Here is a 26,553-nt window from a genome sequence, read left to right as displayed (position 1 = left end):
AGAATATAAGGAAGTTTGTAGAACCCGACTATGCCAAAATTCACTGCTAGTGGACTTTATTAATATTATTACCCAATTTTTAATTCATCTATAGTGAATCTCTGCTTGTACCTTGATTCTCATCTTTGTTTATTATCGATGGATTGTTCCTCTATGCCTTCTGTTCCTTCTCCTTCCCCTCCTTTTCATTCTTCTGTCTCCTCCTGCTTCATCATTGTCATCATTTCATCTTTCCTATTGATTTATGAATCTTCCAATTTTTTATCCTTGTCTTCCACCTAGTTCCTCCCTCTTCTCCTTTTTTTTGATACTGGGGATCAGACTCACTACCTCTTGCTTGCCAGGCAGGCACTTATGCTGCTGAGCTAAATCCCCAGGCCTTCTCCTACTTTTTGAGAAAAGTTGAAAGCCTTTTGTGCTGCACAGAGACTAATATTTTAAAAATTTCTTAAATGTCAACTGTTTAATTCAGCTAGTTTCCTCCATTTACAGGGGGGAGTTTTGTTTTTTTGTCTAGAGTTTTGTTTCTTTTTGTCACCAGTAGTGAATCAAGTATGGCTTACAAACCTTTTCCAAATCGCAGATGGAAAGAGGAAATAATTTTGTACTTTTTGAATATACTCTGCTATGCAGCACATGCAAGGTAAGCTTATAATTTACCTGAAGTAAATCTTATTTAAAAAGAAGTGTTTGCCACTCTGATACATCAAAAACATCTTGTGAGAAGCATGACAATTGATCTAAGTTCACCAGAGCTAGTGGGCCCCTTTCAGATGGAGAATCCAGCATTTGCATTTGCATTTGCATTTTCATTTGCATTTTGCTTTTTAATGAAGCTCAGCATCCTTCTGCTGGCCTCACTCAATGTCTGGGAGATCACCTCCGACTTAGGGCACTTTGACTTCATGAATAAAACAGATCTGACGTCCATGTCCAAATAGTTTCTTCATTTCATCTTCAGGCTCAACCCCCATTTATGTATAATTTCTCTCAACCAGTTTTTATATCCTTTATATATTTAATCATTATATATGAATTTTTATCAAAGTCTTGATTAATCTCCTTTAGAAAAAAAAGATATTTACTTCTATAAATCGTATTGGCTGGCTTCCTGTGTTCTTCTAACCCTCTCGCAGACATTGAAGGATATTTCTCTTGCCACTTACAAACATCTCAATCTGGTCTGGCTGTGTGGCACCATCAGTAACACTGGCCCACTGCGAGGCTGAGGTAAGAGGAATGCAAGTTTGAGATCAGCCTGGGGAATTTAGGGAAACCCTGTATCAAAATTAAAAATAGGGCTGGGGATAGAGCTCAGTGGTAAAGCACTTGTCTAGCATGTGTGAGGCCGTGGGTTCAGTCTCTAGCACCACAGAAACAAAAACAATCACCCAAGCCACACATCTTGAGGCTACTTTGAGGTGTTCTCTCCAGTGATGTTTGTCTTTCTCCCCAAATCACCCCACTTACACTGGTCTGGAGAACCATGGCTATAGCTCATGAGAGGTAATCAATCCTCCCCAGCCCCTTGGGCTTTATAATGCATCCTGGAACATCTGTATTACACATGCAAATGGAAAAGGACACCTGCAAATACACATCCCAATGACTCCAACTCTGAAACTCACTCACTCTCACTTAGTCTGACTGATGACCTGCTTCACTTCAAGGGTCCTGGCTTGAAAAACAAAGTCTGTCCTGTGTTGCCTCCTCATCTTTTCTTTCCATGCAATTAAACTAGTGCCTTCTCAGCTAAGCACAGAGTCCGACACCCTATGGACACCACACAGCACCCATTTCAAACTTTCCATCATGGTTTTCATGTCTTTCTGGGCATTCTGTCCGCTCACCATGTAATACTCTTGTAACCCCTCCTCTTTAATATTTGTATAATTAGGCTCCATTTAAAATTTTTCTATTCCTCCTAACCTTCTATTATAAACTTCTCTTCAAGGGTTCATGGTACATAGTTTTGCATTTAAAACCCACAGTACTAAGAGAACAATACACTCATCAACTAGTAATTTCTTAGTGTTAATATTTTTCTTTGAAACTAGGTATTCTACTCTTTTTTCTGTTTTGTCTTTTTTTTTCTTTGAATAAAATTTTTTTAAAAAGTCAGTCTAAGGCTGCATGAAGAAGCTTAAAAACTGCAATAAAAACAAATTCAACAAACTCCCACACATGATCACCACAGCCTTTGAAAGACTTCGGTCATCACAGAGTTCACCATTCTCAGAGAGCTAGTTTTCTGTTGGAGGCACTGTTTTCACAGTCTTAATAGTCTGAAATCCAGTTTTGCGATTCAAAGTTGGATCCAAACTTTACCATGAGTTCATTAAAAACATCAGGAAAGTTACTTAACCTCTCTAAGGTGCAGTGTTTTACTCTTCCCAGTTGGAGTTTTGTGAGATGTAAACAATAATATATCCTGTTTTAAAATGCCTGCCATGTGGCTGGGCGTGGTAGCTCACACCTGTAACCCCAGCACTCGGGAGGCTGAGGCAGGAGGATCGTTGAGAGTTCGAGACCAGCTTGGGCTACAAAGTGAGCTCAAGGCCAGCCTGAACTGCATAGCAAGACCCTGTCTCAAAAAGACAAAAAATAAAAAAATAAAAAAAGACACACAAAAAACCCTGCCATGTGATAGCCCATTAAATGTTCACTACGAATGCTGTATTTTATTATCTTTATTGTCCCACGTATTTTGAGTCTGTGCATTTAAAAAAGTTATCATGAGGTCTGTGGTAGATTAACTAGTAGTCAGCTTGTTTCTTGGAACCGGGACTCAAACTCAGGGCCTTGCACTCCCCAGGCAGGCCCCTGTGCTGCTAAGCTGTATCCCCAGCTCCTTAATGGCCAGCTTGTAACACCCAGCTGAACTGAATCACCTGAGAATCATTGCCAACTGCATAAAAGGAGAACTGGGGAGCAAGATGGTGTGCTCTTGATTCTCCTGGTGAAGCTTGTCACACTGGCTTTCCTGATATGAACTCAGCTGTTCTCATTGCTGAAGGAGCTTGGGTCCTTGCTGATGCTGAGGGTGGCTGTGATACTCTTCCAGGGAGCTCTCGTCTTTACCTTGAGTGTTGCTTCCTGGCTCCAGTGCAGATCCTCAGCCTGCTGGCACAGATCCTTCATCCCACTGGTGCAGGCTTTCTATCTTAATGGCTGACCTTTGGGCCTTCCGAGCACAGATCCTTAATACAGACTTGCAAGACACATTGCTGTGGGCTCTAGGCCTCCATTTGGACTTGTGGAAGGCATTGTCATGGGCCCTAGGTCTTAAGCTGGATTCATGTAAGACATTGTCATGGGATTCAGGCCCTCAACTGGATTCTTTGGGTCTCTAGTACATGAACAGATCCCCTGTATGCTTCCACATTTAACTCTTTGGGTGAATATATAAAATTATGTGTCCTATATTGTTTCCTTTGCAAACCCTGACTACAACAAGGTCTGAAGCTTAATGAAGGATATCTTAAGTATGATACAGTTAGGTAAAAATAATATAATTGAAAATATACTTGTTGCTGGGGTTTAGCTTCGTGACACAAGCGCCTACCTGGCAAGCATGAGCTCATGAGTTCCATCCCCAGTACAAAAAAAAAAGTACTTGTAGACCTACAGTGTCTGGAATGGACAAAGTAAGTTTACTATTCGTCAGATTCATCAACTGAATTGCTCAGTTCTAGGCTATGCCTTATAAAAAGATTATTACTGAAACATCCTGTTTTCTAAAGATGAGGGTCTAAAAATTGTTCCCTTTGAAGTTTGAGAATCCTGATACTAGAGAAGAAAAATTTAGTGTTTTCATGAAAGGGTAACATAAGGGAGCTTAGATTAATTTTTTGTGTGAGTCTCATACAGAATAAATACTGATAGGTATAATTTATGAAGAGGCTGATATGGATTTGACATTTTTTAAAAAAGACCTTCAGGTAACTAGAGGTATACAGCAATGTAGTGGGCTGTCATACACAAAGGTAAACATTCTAGTCATTGAGATGCTCAAATATTCACAACAGGATATAGGTGGGAATTGAGCTTAACTCTGGGATCTCTTCTTACTTATGGGAATTTATAATTCTAAAGTTTATTAAGCTTCTTTGGTTGCTAGGGTAGAACACTTGTCTACAATGCACAAGGCCCTGAGTTCCTTCCCCAGCACAGCAAAACTAAAAATTAAGAGTTTAATTAAAACAGGATTAGTTGAGTTGCAGAACTGGAAAGTCACAGAGATGAAGTCAAGGGTTTTTAACCTTGGTGTGGTTTCCTCTGTGTGGCTTCATCCTGAAAGGCGTCTCCCATTAGACAGTCCCTAGACATGCTGGGCTTGTCTGGTGGCTACAGTTGCAGATCCCCTTCTCTGTCCCTTAGCCTCTGGACCAGCTGTCTCAAAAGGATTCCTGTTGGTCTTGCACATGGTGAGATGCTGTCCCTGAACCATGAGAATGTCCTCGAGGACAATGTACTCCAACTGGCCAGTCCTAGTCACACACCAGCGACTGTGTTAGAAAGAGACTTTGTGATTGTTGGCACCGCCTGTAGTGGAACTGCTCTCTGAGAGAAGAGAGCTTGGGTGGATGAAAAGTAGTAGCTAACTGCTCTATTAAGACTCCTGAATAAGCAGATGAAAACTGCCAGGATTATTTCCAAAAGATGAAAAGTATAAAATAAAAAGCGGCCTTTATTCTGAGAACACGGAGAGAGAGATGACCAGCACCCCCACTACTGGCGACCGGTGATCTCTCTGGCAGACACAGGGCCGTGGGGGTATGTAAATTGCCTCGGTTTGGGGTGGAACCTAAGGCAGGCATTAGGGATGTATAGGTAGCCCATTGGTCCTAGGTTTCCTGCCATAGGTAAATTCCCAGGGACGGGAAGATGGCGTCAAAGGTAAATTCCTAGGGGTGGAGGATATAGGGGCTTCCTGCTTCCGGTTGACGCTTTCCTGACTACAGCGTCCTGTCTGGGCCAAAACTCTTTCAAAAACAACTATGTCTCCAGGTGTTCTGGGTGCCCCCAAAGGTGGCATTTCCTCCATGCCTTATTATCCCTCTCTAAGTACAGACAGTACCGTATTTCCCCTCCCCTAAACATTGCCCTTTATGGAACCATGGTTTTGTCCTTGAAGAGGTTAACAAGGACAGGTGGTTTTATTCAGCAAGCAATCTAGGAATAATTTCTTTCTAGGAATACTACTAACCATTGGAAAGTAGAAACCACCTGGGTTCAACTAGGTGCAAATGGACAACAAATGAAAAAGTTAATTTATTTAGATTGTATTTGCAGAGTACCTAGAGATCTGCTTCACACTCCCTATAGGATGCTTTGTTTCTTAAATGGAGTAGGTAGTTTTCTGAGATTTAAAAAAAAATATTCCTTTTTTTTTTTTTTTTTTTGTCTTTTTCAGTTTTTATCGGTACCAGGCATTGAACTCACGACCGCCTGCTTGCAAGGAAGGTGCTTATGCCGCTGAGCTAAATCCCCAGCCCCAAAAAATACCCTTTAAATTGTTAGGGTTTTTTCGGTACAATAGAGAAGCAAAAAGAAAGAAAAAGGATTCTTTTATTGAGGACATGGAGATGAGGGTTACCGGACCTCTGGCCGGAAGTGGCGCTTGGGTGGGCATGATGATGTATGAGGAACTGACGTGTGAGGAACTGACTGGATTTCTCTTCGCGGGAAAGGAAACAGGAAGTTTGTAATCAGGGCTGAAGGGGAAGGAGGAGGAAGTGCTCGTCAGGGTAAGTGTCGTTTTTACTTTGGCTTCCGCCCTGTTCGACCACTGCCTTAATGTCCTGTAATTTATACGAGGGAAACCTTTCATTCCCGTCTCTCTGTTGCTGGAAAGAGCAATGACTCTTTCTATTTTCTGCTCAATGGGGGCAACGTGTTGGGGTTCGGGAAGGTTGATGGGATGACGGTTGATGCCCATGTGGGTACCAGGTGTTCCATCCGGGGTAGGGAGTTTATCGTTGGTGGATGCTTGCCTCGTAGATAAAAGATTAAAAGACAAGGTGCTATGAGGACGCAGGTCATTATCATAATTAAAGAACCCAAGAGAAGTAGAAGAAAGGGACTCCATGACCTGAATGGGTCTCCACCAGGACCATGGTGAGGAAGAACATCCATAGCCTAGCTGTTGGTGCTTTTTGTCTACGTAATTGTGGAGACCTTCTGCCTTGTCCATGATGATTCCCAGCTCACTGATAAAGAAACAGCATTCTTCCAGCGTAGCACAGGTGCCTCTCTCTTGTCTACAGCTTGTGGGCTCTGGGAGTGACAGCTACAAGGCTGATTATTTAGTTCTCGAGTGAATGGGTTATGTTATGTTTGGTTATGTCTTCTATCTGTTGGTGAAGCTCCAGGGAGAGTTGATGATAACAATGGGCCGCTGTGCCTATTTCCCCTGCCCGGAGGCCACCTCCGAGTAGAGAGAGAGTGCCTGGGCCAAGAAGACCTGGGACGTGGACGGGCCTTCTTTCCCAGGTGAAGTGTGTATTGTCAATTTGGAATAAGAAAAAGGTTTCCATGGCCTCCTGAGAGTTTACTGTGAGGGCTGGAACTAAAAGGATTAGCGTGCAAAACCCTCCTCCCCAGGAAGAAGGCAAGTGTAGGCCCCTGTTTGGCAATCTATAAGCCAGCCCTGGGGTGGGAAGACGGCTAGTGGTTGGAGGTAATGTGGGTGCAGTGGGGGAGGTCCCCCCATTTGGGGAGAAGAATTTTGAGACCAAGGCAAGTGAGGTTAGTCAGCCAGTCAGGAGGACTGTAGATAAACGTCCCACTGTGGCTGGGATAGGGAAGAGGCATTCCAGTATGTGGGGGCAGCCATATAAACATTTTGTTGGTATGGGATGCAAAGCCAGCAGCACTCTGTAAGATTTGCGGAGTGTGACAGAGTAGCATATGTTTGTGACAGAAGCCGGAGAATGGGTTGAGCTTGCTGGGAGAATACTTGTGCCAGTGAGGTAGGTATTACTAGAATGCTGATGGAGGTTGGGGTTACTGGGTTTTACCTGTAGAATGAGGAAGTTGCCTTGTAGGGTTGGATTACATGGGTCATATTCATGATGGTCATAGAAATAAAGGCCCCAAGTTTTTTCCATGAGATACTGGGGATATGACGCATTTTTTAATTGTTGATCTTACCCATTTTATACTGTCTTCCCCCATAACTTGTTATGGCCGAGATAGAGGAAGACCCCTTTCCACTGATCTTTTATAATGTCATTAAGTACTTAAATTTCAACTCATTTAAATGTAGATATGAACCCCAAATCTAAACCAAAGTTTCTGTTCTGCTTGATATCTCTGTAGAATTAATATTTATTTAATATTTATTAATTACCTAAAATATCAGTGATTAATGGTATAATTACCATTTTTAAGCTTGATAACTTCAGGGAAATTTTCATATTTTTAAATATCCACAACAGTCATTGTTGAATACGTGTGTATCAATTGGCTATTGATAATATGGGGTCTATACCCACTGATATGGAAATATTTTCATGGTATTTTAAGTAAAATAACATTTGTCAAAATAACATGTAATGTATAATCCCATTCTCATTTCCTCTGTGTGTGTGTGTGTGTGTGTGTGTGTGTGTTTGAAAGAGTCTGAAAAAATCAACACTAATGATGTTGATCTCTAAATTGTACGATTTAATACTCTAGTTTGGATATGGTTTCACTGTGTGAAAATGTGGTCTCCAGTATGGCAGTGTTGGGAGGTGATAGACAATTTAAAAAGTGAGGCCCAGTGAAAAACAAATCAATAAACATGCCATCTTGGAAGAGATTAGTATCGCTCTTGTGGGATACTAATTCCCTTAGGAATAAGGGAATAAGTCATTATAAAAAGAGTGAACCTGCCCCCTGAATCTCTTTACTTTCTGATTCCTCATATAATTACTTATGCACAAATTCTCTCCATTGGGAGGCCAGTATACCATGAAACTTTTACTAGAACCTAAACTGATCTTAAATGTTTTCAGCCTCCAAAACAGCAAAAATAAGCCTCTTTTATTTGTAAAGTATACAGCTTTCAATATTTCATTATAGCTACAGAAAGCAGACTAATATATCTACCCTCTGGGATTTTTTTCTGTAATGAATATTAGAATAATGTTCGAAGAAAGTAAAAGTTACAGTTCTTGTCTTCAGTTCAAACTGCCTTGATCATGAGTGACTGGAGCTCAAGAGACCATTCAGACTCATTGACTGACAGTTTCTAAGTCTTCCTGCCCAACCAAATGTTCTAAAACCTCTGAGGATAGATATCATATACGTACGTAGAGTCACTGGTATCTAAGAGAGACAGGTATTCACCAAGCTGGTTTATATGGAAAAACAGAAAAAGTGCTATTAGCTTTTAATACGCATCTGTGGAAGTGAGCTCAGCAAGATGTCCAGGGATGGCATTTAAGCATCAATAAGGTAAAAGCACAGCCTCACCAGGCCAGTGGTCACAGGCCAGCTTTGGGTCCTGAGGCTCAATCAGGATCCCAAGGGAGCAACTAGAGTGTGCCTAAAGGGCCAGGACAAAAACTATTTGCAAAATATCGGAAGCAATTCAGTAGTTTCACAACCATTTTGGCAAGGAGGTGTCCCAAAAGAAGGACACAGTTGTTAACTGCTTATTAGCTAGGTGAAGTTTGTGCCCTAAGACCCACTCTCCCTGAATGTCTCCCTTGCTCCACCAGGTGATTCCTGTGGGGCAGATCCAGTGGGTATCAGAAAGCACAGAGCAACAGCTCTGTCAGGTCACAGCTGGGATCTGGGTCGGCACTCATAACTAGGCTGCCACTTTCCTTACTGAACATAAACAGTTTACAATGCATCAACATCAGATGAGGTTGCTCTGTGATTCTGATAGAAAACGAAAATGAGCCCATGCAGAACCACGTCTGAGACCAGAGAACAGAAACACTGCACAGATGATAAAAATAACCAAATGGCTTCCCTCCTAGCTAGTAAGTGGATGCCTGCTATTTTCCCCAACATCAGCTTTATGGCATCTTTCCCACACCTTAGATTTTAAAAATTTAGGTATCCAGTTAAACAATTGGGCCTGCTTTCTGACCATCCCCCAAACTACCTAGCAGGACACAAAATATCCTGCAAGAGCCACTCCTGACATCCTACTGAGCTGCCTGTGCTTTCCCACAGGGCCCAGGCTCCTTTGTTCCAAGTAATTCCAGTAAATTCATCTTCGCACAAATGTGTCCTTGCTCTTTGGCTGAGGACATGAACCTCATAACACTGTCAAAGCTGGTACTGCCCCTTGCTGTGACTGTAAAGACTCCAGAAACCTCATTCTATTGAAAGGCAACACATACTAAAAAGTGGATGGGGTGCAGGGGCAGTGGGGTAGGAAGGAGGAGGGAGTGAGGATGGAGTAGCTGGGTGGAGGAGGCTCTGACCTCTGAGTGTATCTTCCCGGGAAACTCCAACTCAGATTCAGAGCTGCTTTCGCATACTCAGAATTAACCCAGAATTCAAAGCGGCCAAGCCGTGGTGAGCCCCAAGCGGACACAAACACCAATGAGTAAACCTACCTGAATTGCAAACGAATACCATAACCACGTTGAATGAGGCAGAGAAGAAAAGAACTAAGAAACTGAGGCAAACGATATCTTGTTTAATTTTTAATGTTTGCAGTTTGTGCAGTTTATAATTATCCTGGGGAGTGGTTACATGTACCTACCATAGCTTGGTTTCTTTTTTCCCCCTCCTCCTCCTCTAGTTCCTCTATCCTATTTTTCATTCTTGTTGACATTATTAATCTTAGCTCATGTTGTAATATAAAATGTATACATTAATTGAGGTTATTAGGCTCTTGTGTATAACAAATCTTTATTCTACTTCTCTTCCCCTCCGACAACTCCTCCTGCTTTTTCCTCTTAGACCACCTCTCTATTTCAGGGGACCCATCTCCTTATCCCCTTCTGTCCATCCTTCATTCTCTTTGTTTGTACTTTGCTTCACTCAAATGAGTGATACTATTTAAACCTAGGTGTCTGGTATATTTCACTCAATATTATATTTTCCAGGCACATCGATTTTCTTACCAGTGTCTCAAATCTGTCATTCTTTATGGCTAAGTAGTGTTCCATTACATATAGACACCATAAAGAAATTTATCCAATCATCTGTTGATGGGGTACAGGCTGCCTCTAGGATTTAACTATTATGAATTGTGCTGCTATAAACATTGGTATGCATGTATCACTGTAGAATAATGTGTTAAGATCTTTGAGGAAGAAACCTAGAAGGGTCATATGAATTTCTTATTTTGGTTCTTTGAGAAATCTCCATTCAGATTTCTGTCATAGTTGTACTAGTTTGCATTCCTACCAAAAGGGAAGGAGGGCTCCTTTTTCACCACAGCTCCACCAGTGTTTGTTACTGTTGTTCCCAATAATGGCCATTCTTTCTGAAGTAAGATGGAATCTTAGTACTGTTTTGACTAGCATTAATGACTACAGGGGCTGAGCATTTTTTCATATATTTGTTGACCATTTGTATTTCTTCCTCTGTGAAATGTCTATTCATTGCTATTGACTAGATCTTTAATTTTAGTTAGTTTAGTTTTGCGGTTCTTTTTCTTTCTTTTTTTTTTAGTTCTTTGTATATTCTTGATATTTGTCCTAAGGAATAGCTGCTGAAAATTTTTTCCCATTCCGCAGGTTGTCTCTTCATTCTACTGACTGATTCTTTTGCTGTAAAGAAGCTTTTTAGTCTCCTATAATCCCATTTGTTGATTCTTACCATTATTTCTTGTGCCATAGAGATTATGTTTAGAAAATCCTAAGTCTACTAGGGGCTGGGTGGTCTCTCTTCTGGGTGAGGGCGCAGTGAAGGATGAAGGACAATAGACAAAAGCAATGTGGCATTTGGGGGCCCAGGGAAAGTCAGAGCTCTTGTGGCTAAGAGAGACTTCTCAGAACTGCCCACTGTTGACTGGGTACATCGTACTGGAGGGCATGCAGTGAAGTGCACAGAACAGCTGAGGTAAAAGGTGTAACAGTGACAAGGCCTCATGGAACTAGATCAGAGACAGTCCGAGCAGTCAGTGTTTGCTTCAGAGAACGACTTCATCTCTGAGGATGGCAGTTATTGCCCCTGAACAGCTGAGCAGCCTCAGCCGTACTGCCACTGGCCTTCAGAGCTGTTCCAGTGGCTCAGGCCACTCAGGCCTCTGCTGTGACTACGGGCATGGAGAGTTCCGTTTATGCTTGCCAGCCACTAGCTCATCAGGCAAGTTACTTAGCCTGGAACAAACGCTTAAATTAACACAGAAAACCAACTGATTAGCAGCACTACCTCTGTGGTCACCTTCATGAATGTTCAAGTCCTTTACATAGGTTATTTTCCAGTAGGCTGAAAATTTCTGTTTTAATGTTTAGAGCTTTGATCCATTTTTATTTTAATCTCATATGTGGTGAGAGATATGTGTCCAGTTTCAATCTTCTGCACACAGATAACCAGTTTTCCTGGCACCATTTGATGAATAGGCTATCTTTCCTCCAACATATGCCTTTGGCCCCTTTGTTGATCAAATCGCTGAATATGTCAGGGGAATTTTCTATATCCTCAGTTCTGTTCCACTGATCCAAGTCTCTGTTTTTGTACCATACTGTTTTTATCACTGTTGTTTTGCAGTATAGCTTGCAGCCAGGTATTATTATGCCTCCTGCTTTGCTTTTGTTGTCCAGAATTGTTTTTGCTATTCTGAGTCTCTTCCAGTTCCATATGAATTTTAGGAATGTCTTTTTCTAGACCTGTGAAATTTGCTGTTGGTAGGCAAATAATATCATGACTGTGCATTATAACACTGTAGACAAAAAACTACACATAAACGTGTTATCTGGTTAATAAAAATATTTCTCACTGTCGTATAGGTTACCATTTCCAAATATTGGCTACATGGATCTAGCATGAAAAAATCAGTAAATGGATTATAGACAATAAGAAAGAAGATATAAACAAAGAAAGAGGGAAGGTCAAAATGAACATGTTGTGGTTGAAATGGATCTGAGGTTTCAATACAAACTCACGGTTCCATGAGCAGATAGATACTGATTTTTGTTATATGTCAGTTAGATAAGCACATACCTAGTAGTTAGACCTTGGTATTTAAATAATATTTTCCAGTAAGAAGAATCATGGCTCCTACAAGAGTGCTTAAAACCAGGGCTGAAGAAGAAAACAAGAGACGTGGTAGTTGCTGTTGATTTCCTGCTGTCTTTTTTCTGAAATCTTGTGTTATTTGCATTGCTTTACTCTGCTCTGCTTTGTTCTGTTTTGTTTTGTTTTGCTTTGCTTTGCTTTGTTTTGTTCTCTAAAACAAACAAAAAAACAGTGCTGGAAAATACAAGATAAATTTAGAACATCTTGTGGTGTCAGAAAATAAGAAAAAAACGAAAGTCTTTCTAAAAAAAGACAGAAGGTAAAAGGTAGCAGGGATGAGGGGAATGAACACAACAGCACACCTGATGATAAAGGCTGAAAGAAACTAACCCCTCGACTGTTAATGTCTCTATTAGTGCAAGCAAAAAATTCCCCATGAGTTATAAATACACATCACAGTCATTTTAGAGAGAATACTGACACTGCTCAAATGATTCTCTACTGAGGCTTCATTACACAGGAAATTATGGAAATTCTTTAAGCATCTGGAATCTGTTTCCACAGACCCAAGAGCTGCTTCAGGTTCTGTGAAACTGACCCCACCCATCCGTGAGCCAAGACTGAACAGCTGCAGGGAGAGCAGCAGCTTGGAAGGCTGTCCTGCGGCGTCCACTGCATTTTCCTCTGCCTTGTGATCTGTAATAATAATAATTCACAACATTTTCAGACTATTTCCAGTGTGCTAGGCACTGTGCCAATCACTTTCCACCTGTGTAGTTGTCCAGTTCTTTCACATTAGCCATGAGTTAGGTTTGAATTGTTTTTGCATTTAACATGAATGAAAGTTCAGCAATTTGAAAAGATTAACCCAGTAGTATGGGTAGCAGGGGCAGAACCAGGATCTGAAGCTGGATTTCTGACTCCAGAATGCTCACCTCTTACCACTAAGCTCTGTAGATGAGGACGTTTGGGCAAAAGACAAAGAAGCAGAAGGATGGCCACAGAAAGCCATGTATATTATTTCCCGGATGTGGCATTTCTTGGAGTAATTTACTCACAGGCTGTAATCTTTTCATCCAAAATAAGAAGGAAAGGACCAGAGGGAGAGGCAGGGAAAATTTGCCACTTAGCAGCCTGGAAGTAGAGGACAGAGAACAGAGGAATCTTTCAAGTTCAAAAGTGAAAGATATTTGGAGGCTCAAAGCCGTGGAATCCACAAAACCACCTTGGATTGTGTAACTCCTGTCATTTTAGAGCAGGTGATCAGCAGGATGATAAAAGATGAGACCAGCGAATTTCCTGCTTTCAAGGGAAATTTTTTTTTTTTTGAGACAGCATGCTGCTATGCAGTTCAGACTGGACTTGAGCTCATTTTTAAAAAAAATTTTATTTAAAAAAATAGGAAAAGGGTACAAGTAATACAGAATTTCAAAAAAATAAACAGTAAGAAATCACTAGGTTAATAGATGACATATTGTCATCTTAGAAATAGTTGTTCAAGTTACAAAATTAAAGCATACAAAGTAGACATTCAGACAGTGAGACTGCAAATAGTTGTGTTCAATGATCCAACAAAAACTTAGTAATATGGTCATCTATCTTACACACCTAAACACACTTGCAGTTGTGTCCTTTAGAGCACTTTCATTTCCTCTCTTTTACAATAACGTTTACACATTTTGGGTTTTATTACTCCCATAGTTCTTATTACTTTTTTTTTTTTTTGGAAGAGAATAAAACCAAATGTGACAAAACAAAGCAGTCAGTCAAAACAAAGGATGGACATAGTACGTGATATGAAAACAGAATACAAGGTAATCAACAATGGTTACCATAATGCCTCTTGCTACCTTAAAAAGAATTGCCTATATCATCAGGTATAATAAAATTGAACAAAACAGTACAGAACAAAACCAATAAAACCTAAACATTGGAGACATTACTGGACTTCAAAAGAAGATAATAGTCAAACCAGAATAGGCATCATAGTGAATCTTACTGTCTTCAAAGTAGTTGCTTATACCTTCAACTTGATACTATCAAACAGAACAGAATAGAGTAAAATCATTCAAAACAAGATAGAGCAATACAAGGCTTCAAATCAAGTTAATAGGAAATTTTAAAAGTTACTATAATATATCCTGCTAATTTTAAAATTTTTTCCCTTAATTAATAAATAATAATAATAAATAAAAAAATTTTAAAAAGGGGGAAGATTGAGATAAAAGAGAATATAACAACAATACAGGTCAGAACAGAACAATTTAAGCAACATAGTGTTTCACCACAAGCTAACCCGACTTACTAGTAGTTACCATAGTGTCTCTTTCCTTGAAATATTTGAGTATAACTTCATATACTATAGCATCAAACATATCAAGACAGTGTGAAACCATTCAAGAAGATGAAAGTGACTTGAGCTCACTTTGTAGCCCGGGCTTGTCTCGAACTTGCAGTGATTCTCCTGCCTCAGCCTCCTGAGTGCTGGGACTACAGGTGTGTACTACCACACCTGGCTTCAAGAGAAATACTTATTATTCATGTGCAGGTTTGGACTTTAGCAGTTTGCTCTCATGAGATGACCCTGCCTTCATCAGAGAAGGAATCAGCTCAGTAAACCATCTCTGTATCTCTAGGGCACAGTGCCAAGAGCCTGGTCAATGAGTTTTCACAAAGATGAGTTATACAAGGCAAACCAGGGAAGCAAATGAAATTGTGGAATATGCTTATAGCCCAACAAATCAGGGAACACTGAGTATGCATCCATGGCTTCTCCCAGAGAACAGAGGGAACCTGTTTATCTGTGAGCTGAGAAGGAAAGTTAAGACAGGCTGCCACCACTAGCAACCATCTTGTTGACAAGTGTCACTTTGTCCCTTTAGAAGCAGGGACTAATTTGCAAGAGATGGCCATAAATCCTGCCAAGACAGGAGATTTAGAGATGGAGGTGCCTCCCTTGTTGAACATTTGGAGAAGAAAGAAGAGGAGGAGGAGGAAGAAGAGAGAGAGGGGAAGAGGAAGGGAAAGAAGAAAGAGAAGAGGAAGAGGAGGAGGAAAAGGAGACAGGACAAGGAGGGAAAAGAAGAGGAAGAAGGAGAGGGGTGGGGGGAGAAATTTCATTAGCCTGGAACTGAAAAGCCCATATGGGATGCATATGATTATTGTTAAGTATTTTGAGTTAAAAAGAAAGACTCTTTTTTAATAAAGGAGCATTCTTACCTAGATAATTACTTCAAGGAGAGGAAACCAAGTATCTGTCTTTAGAAGACAGAGATGAAATGCTCCAGCTTGGAAGCATAGTGTAAAAAAAGCCGAGGGAAAGAGCTGCCCCGACCTGGGAGGCCCCTGGGAGCAGCTGGCAGGCAGGAACCTATGCAGTGGAGCTGGTGCTATTGAACCCGGTGCTGGGGAGGCTGCTTTCTCCAGGGAATGGTTCACAGTACTAACTGCTGAGGCCCAAAGAGAGGCACAAATACTGGTGAGTTCTAAACTCTTAACGCTGGCAAAGAAAACCAGATAAAACATGTGCTATGGTTTGGGTAAGTGTCCTCCAAAGAACTATCCATTAAGATCTGGTCCCCAGGTCATGGGGCTGTTGACAGGTGGTGGACCCATCAAAAGGTCAGACCCCAGAAAGGAAGTCCAGTAGTGGGGCTGTCCCTCGAAAGAGACAGTGAAACCTTATATTGTTTCTTTTCACTTTTTCATTTCCAAGCCACCCTGTGATGATTGTGAACAGCTTCCTCCGCCTCATGCTTTCTGCCATGATATGTGGCCTCAGCCACAAAGCACTGTGTCTGTCCCACCATGGACTAAGTCTCCAAAACTGTAAGCCACAATAAACTTTTCCATTTTATATGTTGACTCCGTCACTAAAGTATTTTTGTTTTTTTGTAACAGGGATCGAACTCAAAACCTCACACTTTCCAGGTAGGCACTTAAGCCACTGAACAAATCTCTAGCCTCAAGTATTTTGTAATGGAAATGGACATATGAGTAACATAGCAACAGAACTTCAGCAGCTGTGCCTGACACTGAGTCCTTAAAAGATACCAGCAGGAGCAGTAAAGATGGACATGAGGGACTTGGTTTCCAGGGATCCGCACCAACTAGGCCACTGCCAAGGTCTGTTTCTGTCCAAGAAAAGAACTCAGGCAAGGAGTCACAGGCAGTGAAGCAAAATACCATTCCATTAGAAGGACAGGCAGCTGGTGAAAAGAAGTAGCTCAACGTTGAGATAGAAGTCTGGGGTTTTGTTTGCCTCGATTGCTTCAAGAACACCAGGTAGCTCATGTGTTAGTAGGGAACATCAGAACACCCAAGTTGTCAAGGTTCCACATATCTGGGCTAGCGAACATTCTTACTGGATGCTTAGAAGAGCAAAACTCCAGGAATGGGTGTTGCTGCTGACTGCGTGCACCTGAACCAGTAGGAACTGAAAAAGGCACCAGAGTGAATATGCGGTGAGAGGAATATCCACAAATAGATGCTTTGATGCCACACTATTCCTTCAATTCGTTACTCACCAAGAGTCTCCTGAACACATTTATGTCCCCGGTATGACTGCTGCTTAGTTAAGCAGAAAAATTAGCAAATAAATTCTTAATTTAGAAGCATTGCCACTTTATATTTTCAATGATGGAGTTGATTAGACACTTTCAATAGCTTCATCTAAACTTGTAATTAAAGATAAAGTTGATTGCTTAAAGAAAAGCCTGAATGAACAAAGAGCTCATCGGCTAAAGGATAAGTATTCAATGTTTTACCCATAACCCTCTGAACACTTGAGATCCAACTTTCCTTAGAGGTCATTTAACAGAAGATTAGCAGCAGCTGTTATGCTTGACCTATAGTTGGCTTCCATTCCTGTCTTCTAACAAAACAGGGAAGGTGAGATTAACTCACAGAGGGTAGCAGTACAGATAACTCTGAACTGAGATCATTGCTTTAATGTATTGGGTAGGACTCTTTCTATTTCAAGCGACTAAAAGCTACCCTGAATCTGGCATGGTGACGTTCTCCTGTAGTCCTGGCTACTCAGAAGGCTGAGGCAGGAAGCTTGCTTGGCCAGCCTGGGCAACACAGTAAGACTCTCAAATCTTTTTTATTAAAAAAAAAAAAAGGCAACAGTTAAACACAGCAATGAATGCCTGTAATTGTAGGAGCCAGAGCAAGACAACTTCAGGTTCAAAGCTAGCCTGGGCTACCTTAGCAAGATCCTGTCTCAAAATAAAATTTTAAATAAGGTTCTAAGCATGGGGCTCAGTGTTCCCTGGGTTCAGTCCCTATCACCATTTTAAAATAAAACCTAACTCACACAAGTTTAAACAGAAAGAGAATTTACTATTACTCTATAGTGACCCCTTCACTGTCCTCATCTCTGGGAAGTTTATATTTGTAATCCCACGGAAAAGTTATTGGAATTCTAGTGAATTAATTCCAATCTAATAATTATGGAGGTCAAGGAGTCCTAAGTACGGCCAGAATGAAGGTCCATCAGAACAAAGGCCTCAACTCAGGGCTATACTGGATTTTATCAATTTGTGAAGAAGGGAGTGGCTTGAGGATGAGTGAATGTGAGAATGGCCCGAGAGTACTGTGAGCTGGGCCATGCAGGAGACCTGTAACCACCCCTGCAACATGCAGAAAGACTGATCCATGTAACACAACTGAGATGGCATTTAATGTTCTGAGTGTGATGCTTCAGCTCTGATGTGCAGACTTTTGTGCACTGGGAAATCATAGCCTCTTAAGACTCGATCCTAGTTGACAGACCTGGAACCCTGGCTCTCTATCCTTCCTGGCTCAACCATGTTTTGATGGGAGTCACAGTGTTCCTAGATGCAAGAATTCGAATGAGAAAATGAGTTCTCTGTAGCCTCCTGCCTTCAGCTCTGTGTTGGCTTCCTCTCAAGAAGGCACTTTTCAGAATAGTGGTTGTGATGATCAATTTTGGGTAGTTAAAGCATGCCCAACCAACTGCTAAAGGATTTTTGGGCATGCCTGTGCAAGTGCTTCCAGAAGAAGCTGGCATTTGAGTCAGTGACCTCAAAAGGAACAGTCACACTTTCCTAGCATGGACAGGCATCCTCCAACCCATGGAGGGTTTAGACAGAGCAAAATGACATGGGAAAGGCAAACTCTCCCTCCCTTTTGGAGCTGGGTCATGGACCTTCTGTCCTTGGGTGTCAGGAATCCAGGTTCTCCAACCTTCATTTTCCAGAATTTGCCCTAACAGTCCCCCACATCCTAAGACCCTGGGACTCAGACTGGGCCAGGCTACTAGATTTTCTAGTTCTCTGGCCTTCAGCTGGCCTATCTCAGACTCCTCATCTCCACTATTGTGTGAGTCAATTCCCATAAGAAATCTTCTTGTCTGTCTATCTAGTCTTTTTCTATCTACGTATCTCCCATTGCTTCTGTTTCTCTGGAGAACTCTGACCATGCTTACAGCCTCCAACATCCTGAATCCCACCAAGGAGTTCTAACAAAGTCTGACAAAAGCCTCATTGGCCTAGTTTGAGAGAGTTCCCATTTCCAGAGCACTCAGTGTGGCCAATGCAGTAAATTAGGCTAAATAGCTAAAGGTGAAGCCTGGCCTGATCCTTGAAGTTGGAGGATAGAGTCAATGACAGCTAAGTCACAGTGAATGGGAGTGACAAAGAGATGTTCATGAAGAAAAAGAGAAATATTAGAAAATAAATGGGCTCGAGAACTCCCGAGATCCGGCCATGGTGGGCCTCAGGCAGCTTATTCACCCACCTTCTTGGTAAGCACCTGTGGCGTGGCCAGGAGGAAAATCAGAACTTCTGAGATCGGCCATGGGTGGGACCCAGGCAGCTTATTCACCCACCCTCTTGGTAAGCGCCTGTAGCGAGGGCCAGGAGAAGAACCAGCGCTCCTGAGATCTGGCCATGGTGGGACTCATGCAGCTTATTCACCCTCCCTCTTAGTAAGCACCAATAGTGTGGGCTAGGAAGAGAACCATTACCTGTAAGCCTGCTGCCACATGGGCTGAAAAATCAAGCACCCTTCCCCTGCCCCCCCCCATAGCTACTGGGAATAGATGTCTCGGCATCTCTTGGGAGGATGACCATATGCAATATAGCAAATATGGGGAATTTCCTTCTATCTTCTGTTGTTTTCACTGTTTTGTTGTGTTATGTTTCTTTTTCCCTATTCAGTATTCTCAATTGGTTTTATAATGTTCTATTTTTGGTTTGATTTTGCTATAACTAATTGACTGGACAACTATTGTGAAATTAAAAAGATATACCATAGTACCTATTACTACTATCCCAGTATCCTACTATGAAATCATGTACCAATTTCACCACATTGTCTTGATTGGCTTTGTTCTGTCTTGTGCTGTTGCATTTTTACTACTTTCAAAATAAAATTTAAAAAAAAGAAAAAGAAAATAAATGGGCTCTGAGAAGGGTGCCTACCATCTGTGTGGTGCCAGCTATAAAGTGCAAGAACTCTGGTAACATCTTTGATGCCACAGTGAACAAACTAGTGCATCATTCACTGGAAACACAGGTGCAGACTGTGATGGCCACTGAGAGTGCCTTTTGAGTTACCATTTGTGGCCTATCAATTATGCCTTTATGAAGAGTATGACTTCCCCCTTGGAATTTAGAATGCTTTCTTAAAAACCAATGGAAGACCTTAGGATTGGTCAAGAACTTCTCTTTAGTGACAGTAAAGAGATCATGGAATGGAATTCCTGTAATAAATTACAGAAATGAACTCCAAAAAATATGGCCAAGGATTTCTTTCAGGCCAGTCTTGAAGTCGTCTACACATTACCCCATTTCTTTGCACTGCCTAGTCTCTTCATGTGTTACAGTTTTCCAGATAAATAAAATCAGCAATACCTGTATCGAGGAGATTATGAGATTTGGTTCATATGATTATAGAGATTGCAAGGTCTCATAAAGTTCACAAACAGGATAACGAGGAATACTGGTGGTGTAATTCTATGGGAAGTGTGAGTCTAAAAGTGTATGTCAGTTACTTTTCTCATTACTGAGGCAAAATACCCAAGACCCAAAGTTAAAGGAGGAAAGGTTTATTTAGCTATAGTTTGTAGAGGCTTTAGTTCATAGTTGACTGACTCCAACACAGGTTGGCATGGCAGAGGTGAAACAGTTCATGGCAGCAGAAGTCAGCAAGGCAGCAAGCTACAAGTCACAAGCCACAAGCAGCTCTTTCTTCCCTTATATCTTATGCAGGTGACCCACCGCACTCACACCCTTAATCCCAGCATGTGAATCAATCCCAGCACGACATTCTTGATCTCTATATCATACACCCTAGACCCAGCCACTTCTGCAAAAACCTGCCTCTGACTGCATCAAGGCTTTGGGGGACATCTAGATATGAGCCATCACAGCCTGGGAATGTCAATGCTGTAAGTCTTATTTCCATTCCAAATACCCAAGAACCAAGACCACTGATGTCTGCTGGCAGAGACAAATGGACATCTTATCCAAAGAGCACATTTATGCTTCCTCCTTCTTGTTCTAATTTGACCCTCAATAGATTTGTTAATGCCTATTCATGGCAGTAAGGATGATGTTATTTACTGAGCCTACTAATTCAAATGCTAATTTTTTCCAAAAGCACCCTTGCAACACACTCATAAATGGTTTACCAGTTACCTGGGCATCCCCTACCCTGTCAAATTGACACACGAACTAACCAGCACAACTTACAACCATAATCTTGATGTGATCCCAGTTTTGAAACCACTATGGTGTATTAGTCAATTTTTAATCACGATAACAAATACCTAAGATAATCTTCAATAAAAAAAAGTTTTATTTTGGCATGTGATTTTGGAGGTTCTTGCCATGCCTGAACAAAACTATTTTTCAGGCCTGTGTTAGGGGTGAGGAGATGTGTCAAGATGGTGCCAGAAGCCAACAAGCAGCCAGCACACAAGTCTGTCAGTTCAGAGCAGTACAAAAAATCTGTCAGGTCACAGCAATATAAATTATCAGGTACTCAGCCACAAGTCCTGATTGTCAATATTGAGAAACCAGCCAAGAGTCCCAATTGTCAGTCTCAAGAATGTCTCAAGAAAAATAAACAGAGACAAGTATTATATTCCAACAATGACTGGGAAGTCAGTGTCTCTGGATCCGACTTCCTCCACTTCCAAAACAGCCACTATTTATTTGGTCTATACAGTGACAGGTGGGGCTAGCAAGGGATTGCAATTCATCCGAAGACTCCAACTCAGAGGGTGTAGATAATCCTATGTTTGAAGTATCTTGACCCATAGTATAATCCTGTGATGATTTAAGAAGACATAGATGATCTTATGCTTGGAAGAATCAATGGGAAATCCCACATGAGTGACATCAACAATCCCAATCCTTCCTTTTATCCCACAGGGAAATACACAAACCAGGCACTGAATTTGTGGTCCCCAGCAATAAATGAGTCTAAAGTTTAGCGGTATCCCAGAGTCCCCTTGACTTGAGCCTATGTGCATGCTTCTAGTCCTGTCTGTCCTCAGGACCTGAAATCTACTGGAGTGGGGGTAGTGACAGTAACTTTTAGGAAGCTGTTAAGTAGCCCAGACAGCGCTAAGGCAGCATGCAAAGCAGGAGTCCGAGCCTATCATCACCCACTGGGACTTCTGCCGTCGACTCCTCCTTGCTTTTCCACTTCCCGGTCTTTGTCCGTTAAATCTATCATCCACGTGCAGCCAGATCTTTCAAACGTGAAGCTGGGTGTATTAGTACCACCCCAGCCCAGCTCACAAACATTCATAGCCCTGCTAACCCCAGGGAAACATCTACCCTCCTCTTAAAGGTGTCGCCCGCTTGCTTCCCACCCTTTCCCTCTGCTTTGCACTCTTTGCTGTTAGCATACCTTGTCGCTGCCTTCTGCCTGAGGCCTTTGCACATGCCTTCCCTACCCTTAATGAAGTCCTAATTAATTTTCTTTGGCTCTCTATTCATCTGACTAGGCTAGCTCTCCTTTGTTACTCAGCTTTCCGTTATTGTGCCAAAATACCTGAGATAATTTATAAAGAAGAAAGCTGTATTTTGGTACAAGGTTTTAGAGGTTTCAGTCCACCGTCACTTGGCTCCATTATTGCCCTTAGGCCTGCGATGGGACAGTGCAACATGGCAGGAAGCATGTGGTAGAACAGAGCAGCTGTTAGTAGAATCTCTTAGTAGAATCTCTTAGTAGCTGGAAAGATTTAAAAACGAGTTCAAAGAAGAACCAGGATCCCAATGTCCTCTACAAAGGCAGACCCCAAATGACCTTAACTGCCTTCCACTGGACCCACACCCTAAAGGTTCTGCTTCCCAGTAATGCCATGTGCTGGTGACCAAACTTCACAAGTCTTGGGTGGATATTCAAGATACAAACTATAGCAGGCCCTCATGGCACCATCATAGGGTCATACAATTTATCAGAAGTGAAATTTGATGTCTTTACCTGTGACTCTGATTACTGTCTCTTATCATTAGATCAGTTGCTGTATTAGACAAGAGCCTTGTATAGTTTTGGGTTACGGTATATCCCCACACTGAGCACTGACTAGACCCAGAGCAAGTGTTCAGTGTCTGTTTTAAAGGATGGATAGAGGATAAATGAATGAATAGATGGATGGATGGTGGATAAAAGGATGCAGGAAGCCATGGAGGTCCTAATAAAAGAGCATGTACACATCATCTGGATATGCTCCAGGATCATCAAGCATAATGTCCATGGAGCATAGAGTATAAGGCAGGGATCTGGAGAAAATAAGGCCATACACAGGCTAAAGTCAGTCCTTGAAAAGCTTCAGACACTGCTCATACTTCTTTTCTGCTGAAGGTTTAAGCAAAGGAGTACTACCATCACAGAGGTAAGTCGGAAAAATCTGACACTGGTGGCTTTGTATTAGCAAAAGGAATCACTGCAGACAGGAACTCCGGGTAGATGCTGATTGTGCTCGAGGACAGCTTTCTATTTCCAGCTGCACAAGACACTCTAGCTAATGACTTCTCCAGTTGGATCACTGGTAATCTTTGACACAGTTCTTTACAGGATACCAGTTTGTTTCTTGCCCCCATGAAGTACATGCCATAGGCAATTTGGAGGCAAAAGCTTTCTACTAAATTTGCCAGATTTCTCCAGTATTCCTTAATAAGTGTGATATGGACAGGACCAGACACTGACCTTGGACAAACTGTTTGTAGAGTGATTTGATTCTCATACTTATTCCCTTTTCCTTGCTTGTTAATTATTTTTGCATAATAGCAACTGGATCCATAGTGGTAGATGAGATAACCCAAAGAGAACCAGCAGAGTGAGAAGAGAAAAGGGCTAGGGGAAAAAAACCTCAAGAATATCAACATTTTGGGGCTGGGGATTTAGCTCAGTGGCACAAGCACCTGCCTTGCAAGCAGGCGGACATGAGTTTGATCCCCAGTACTGGAAAAAAGAAAAAAAAAATATCAACATTTTGGATAAAGAAGGGGCAAACTGAGATACACACACACACATATGTATTTGAAAAGCATCCAAGGCTTTACATCTCAGACACTTCTATCAGCAGAAGCTAATCAATGTCAAATGTCTCCAATGTGGCAATACACATTGAAGATCGAAAAGAAGCTAAATAAAATGTGCTCTGAGAAGATCTTTATTGACGTGAACAAAATTGTTTCTTTGCAGAAATGCAGTCAGAAAATGATGTCAAGTTTGTTGGTGAGACATGAGGGCAGCAAATGGAGAATATGTTCCTGAAATGTTCACAGAAGATGGGAATGGTTGGCATTCTTCAGAGCTTTGGAAGGGGATTTTAAAGACCATGAAGATAATGTGGAGGTTAAGAGGTTTGGTACTAGCCTACCTGAGTTTCAATCTTCCACTTACTGCATGACCTTAAATTGTTTAGATTGCACCTGTTTCCTCACCTGTTAAACAGAGATAACAATAATATTTGTACCACAGGATCACTGTGAATATGTCATTGCTTGGAATGGAGAGTGCTGGACCATAGTTATTCTTATGCATGCTCTTGCCATTGTTAGAATGCCTAGTGATTGCTTTCCAAAGAAAACTTTTGTATACAATATTTTATACCATAGCCTTCCATGATCCAATGCTAAATTATCTTTTTGGGTGTGATGAAATAGACAATCACATTTCTGGAACTTTTTTTCCCATATCATTTTGAAGCACTCAGCACTCAAAAAGAAACAGGTGGCAGAACTGAGGATATTTCAATAAAGGGCCTATTTGTAGTCAAGGGAGCCAGGTCAGGAAATCACTAAGAGAAAGGGCAGCACCCCAGGACGGGGTTGGACGTCCTGTTACTCCTGCCTAACTCTCAAGCTCAAGGCTCAAGGCTCACGGGAAAGAAGTGATTGCCACAACTCAGAGTCATCATCTACACAGGCTTTCTAATGAGACTGTGGTCTTCACAGGAAGGATTCAACCAATCGATGGACACACAGAAACAAAGGATAAAGGCAAATCATTCTTTGACCGATAAGATCCCGCGATGGTCCTTCCCCTTGACCAAACTCAACCCGCAGGCCAACAAAGCAGCTGACAGATCCGGAAGGCCTCCAGGAAACATTTCTCTAAATTCCTGACCTGATCAATCTGCTCCCCCTGTTAGTTGCTTCAACATCTACATCTCGCTTCTTGACCTATTAAATAAGGTCGGGGTATCTATAGAATTATTCCATAACAATAAGATTCCATGTTAGGTTAAAGGTTCACACTGTGCAGAGAGCTTCCTCAAGCAGTGTCACTTAATCCCCACCCAGAGGAAAGAGATTCAGGACACACAAGCTCAGACTATCGCCTGTTGGCAGACTGAATGTTTTAAGCTAAAGAAACGTGTTGAGAAAATGATAGTAACAAGAAGGCAACCCTTCAATTTCATCTACTCTCTTCTGAAGCAGGTCAGAAAGCCTGGCAAGGACTTCCTGCCCTTTAAAGCAGATCCTAAGATCCCCATCTGAGAAATATGCTCTCTGTGTCCAGAGGAAAGAAGCACCCTCATCTCCACAATGGAGGTCACAGAGGGGAATCTGAACCAACAGAGCTGCCAAGATTCTCCCGTTTATCATACCGGGTCGGACCTTTATTGCCCTATCATATTTCTCCAGGACTTTCCATTCTTCTTCAGACTTACTAGTAAAAACACCTGGGTTTGTTTCTATGGGTTTTTATTTCCCTAGGAAGTGTCCTGAGTTGTATAAAACTATATCAAATTTTCAAGCCTTTTTCTTATTTATCTTTTGTTACAGGAGTTCTTGGTTAAGAATTCACTTTTTAAGCTAAGAACTCAGTAAAGGGAAAATTACTTTTTTTCTCCTCTGCACAGCTCTATAGGATAGATATTGACATTCCCATCTTCATAGATGAAATCCAGAGGGTGGATGATTTGCTCAGAGGCGCAAAAACAGTAAATGGCTTAGAGAAAACTCAGTCCTGCTTCTTCTGACTGTCGGTTTGGTGCTGTATTTACCTCAACACAACCACGTGCCCAAGGCAAAGGCGATTTCTACCCCCTCATCTGGGGAGGCAGAGACAAAAGCACATGGATTTCATCTCATGTTACCATAGTCTTCCTTTGCATCACTGTGATTCCAGTATAACCTTAGCGCTTCACCCGAGAACCTCATTATTAAACTTTCTGTGCATCTTTACTACACTGGCAAGTGTTTCTGTGTGTTTCACATTTGCTAAGACAAAAGAAGTGTGAAAGAATTTCCCAGTTTCTACTTCTTCCACCATTTGTATCTGTTTTCACCTGCTTCCCTCACATCTCAACACACACAGTCACCCCCAACCCTGCCCAACCTTCTCCCTCTATCCAGGCAGGAAACCGGAGTTGAAGCCCATGCGTGAGGGCTCTGGCACACACACACAGTGGAGATGAAACATGAAGTGAAAAAGCAGGAATAAAACAGAAGAAAATGTTCAGAGGACCCAGAGATAGGCATGGTGTTGGTGTGGAATGCCCAGCATGTGGACTGGGGGGATACTGCCAAACAGGTTAGAACAAAATAGAGGTGCTGGGTCCTTGTGAGTCACTGCCTGAGAAGCCTTGAGCTCGTCTTCAGACTTCCTCCTTTGACTCATCAGGTATCCATGAGAGTGTGCTTGGCTCTGTGTAGGAGGCACTGCTAATTAACACTCGGAATAATTTAAGCAGCCCTTTTGCAGTTTTTATACAAATGTAGCTTGGGGCTCTTGGAATCGATTTTCAAAATGAAACACATGGATGAACAAAACACACAGCAAGGATGAAATTCACAGACAATACTGGGAGGAAAAAAAAAGATGGAAAAAGTACATACTATAGGATTCCATTTTTTCAAAATGTAATACCAGGCAGAAGGAATGGACACTGGTCAAGGTCCAAGTGGTGGCCCTACG

The 26,553-nt window shown here is 41.7% G+C and overlaps 1 long non-coding RNA gene across 2 annotated transcripts in view; it reads left to right on the top strand.

Annotated features, from left to right (window-relative positions):
* Positions 1–5,603: 5,603 nt before the first annotated feature.
* LOC134473150 (uncharacterized) overlaps positions 5,604–26,553 on the top strand; it is a 37,907-nt gene continuing 16,957 nt past the window's right edge. The window contains exons 1-2 of one of the 2 annotated variants that reach the window (XR_010043244.1): positions 5,604–5,750; positions 23,830–23,982. This is a non-coding gene — a long non-coding RNA (uncharacterized LOC134473150). Of the gene's footprint in view, positions 5,751–23,829; positions 23,991–26,553 lie in introns of both variants that reach the window. The other variant, XR_010043243.1, reaches the window with a different exon arrangement.

Source organism: Cavia porcellus, unplaced genomic scaffold (assembly GCF_034190915.1).
Source record: "Cavia porcellus strain 051 isolate PalLab524CR breed Dunkin Hartley unplaced genomic scaffold, mCavPor4.1 scaffold_26, whole genome shotgun sequence".
Classification (NCBI taxonomy): Eukaryota; Metazoa; Chordata; class Mammalia; order Rodentia; family Caviidae; genus Cavia; species Cavia porcellus.
Note: the sequence above shows the minus strand (reverse complement) of the source record. Positions and strands in the feature narration are given on the sequence as shown.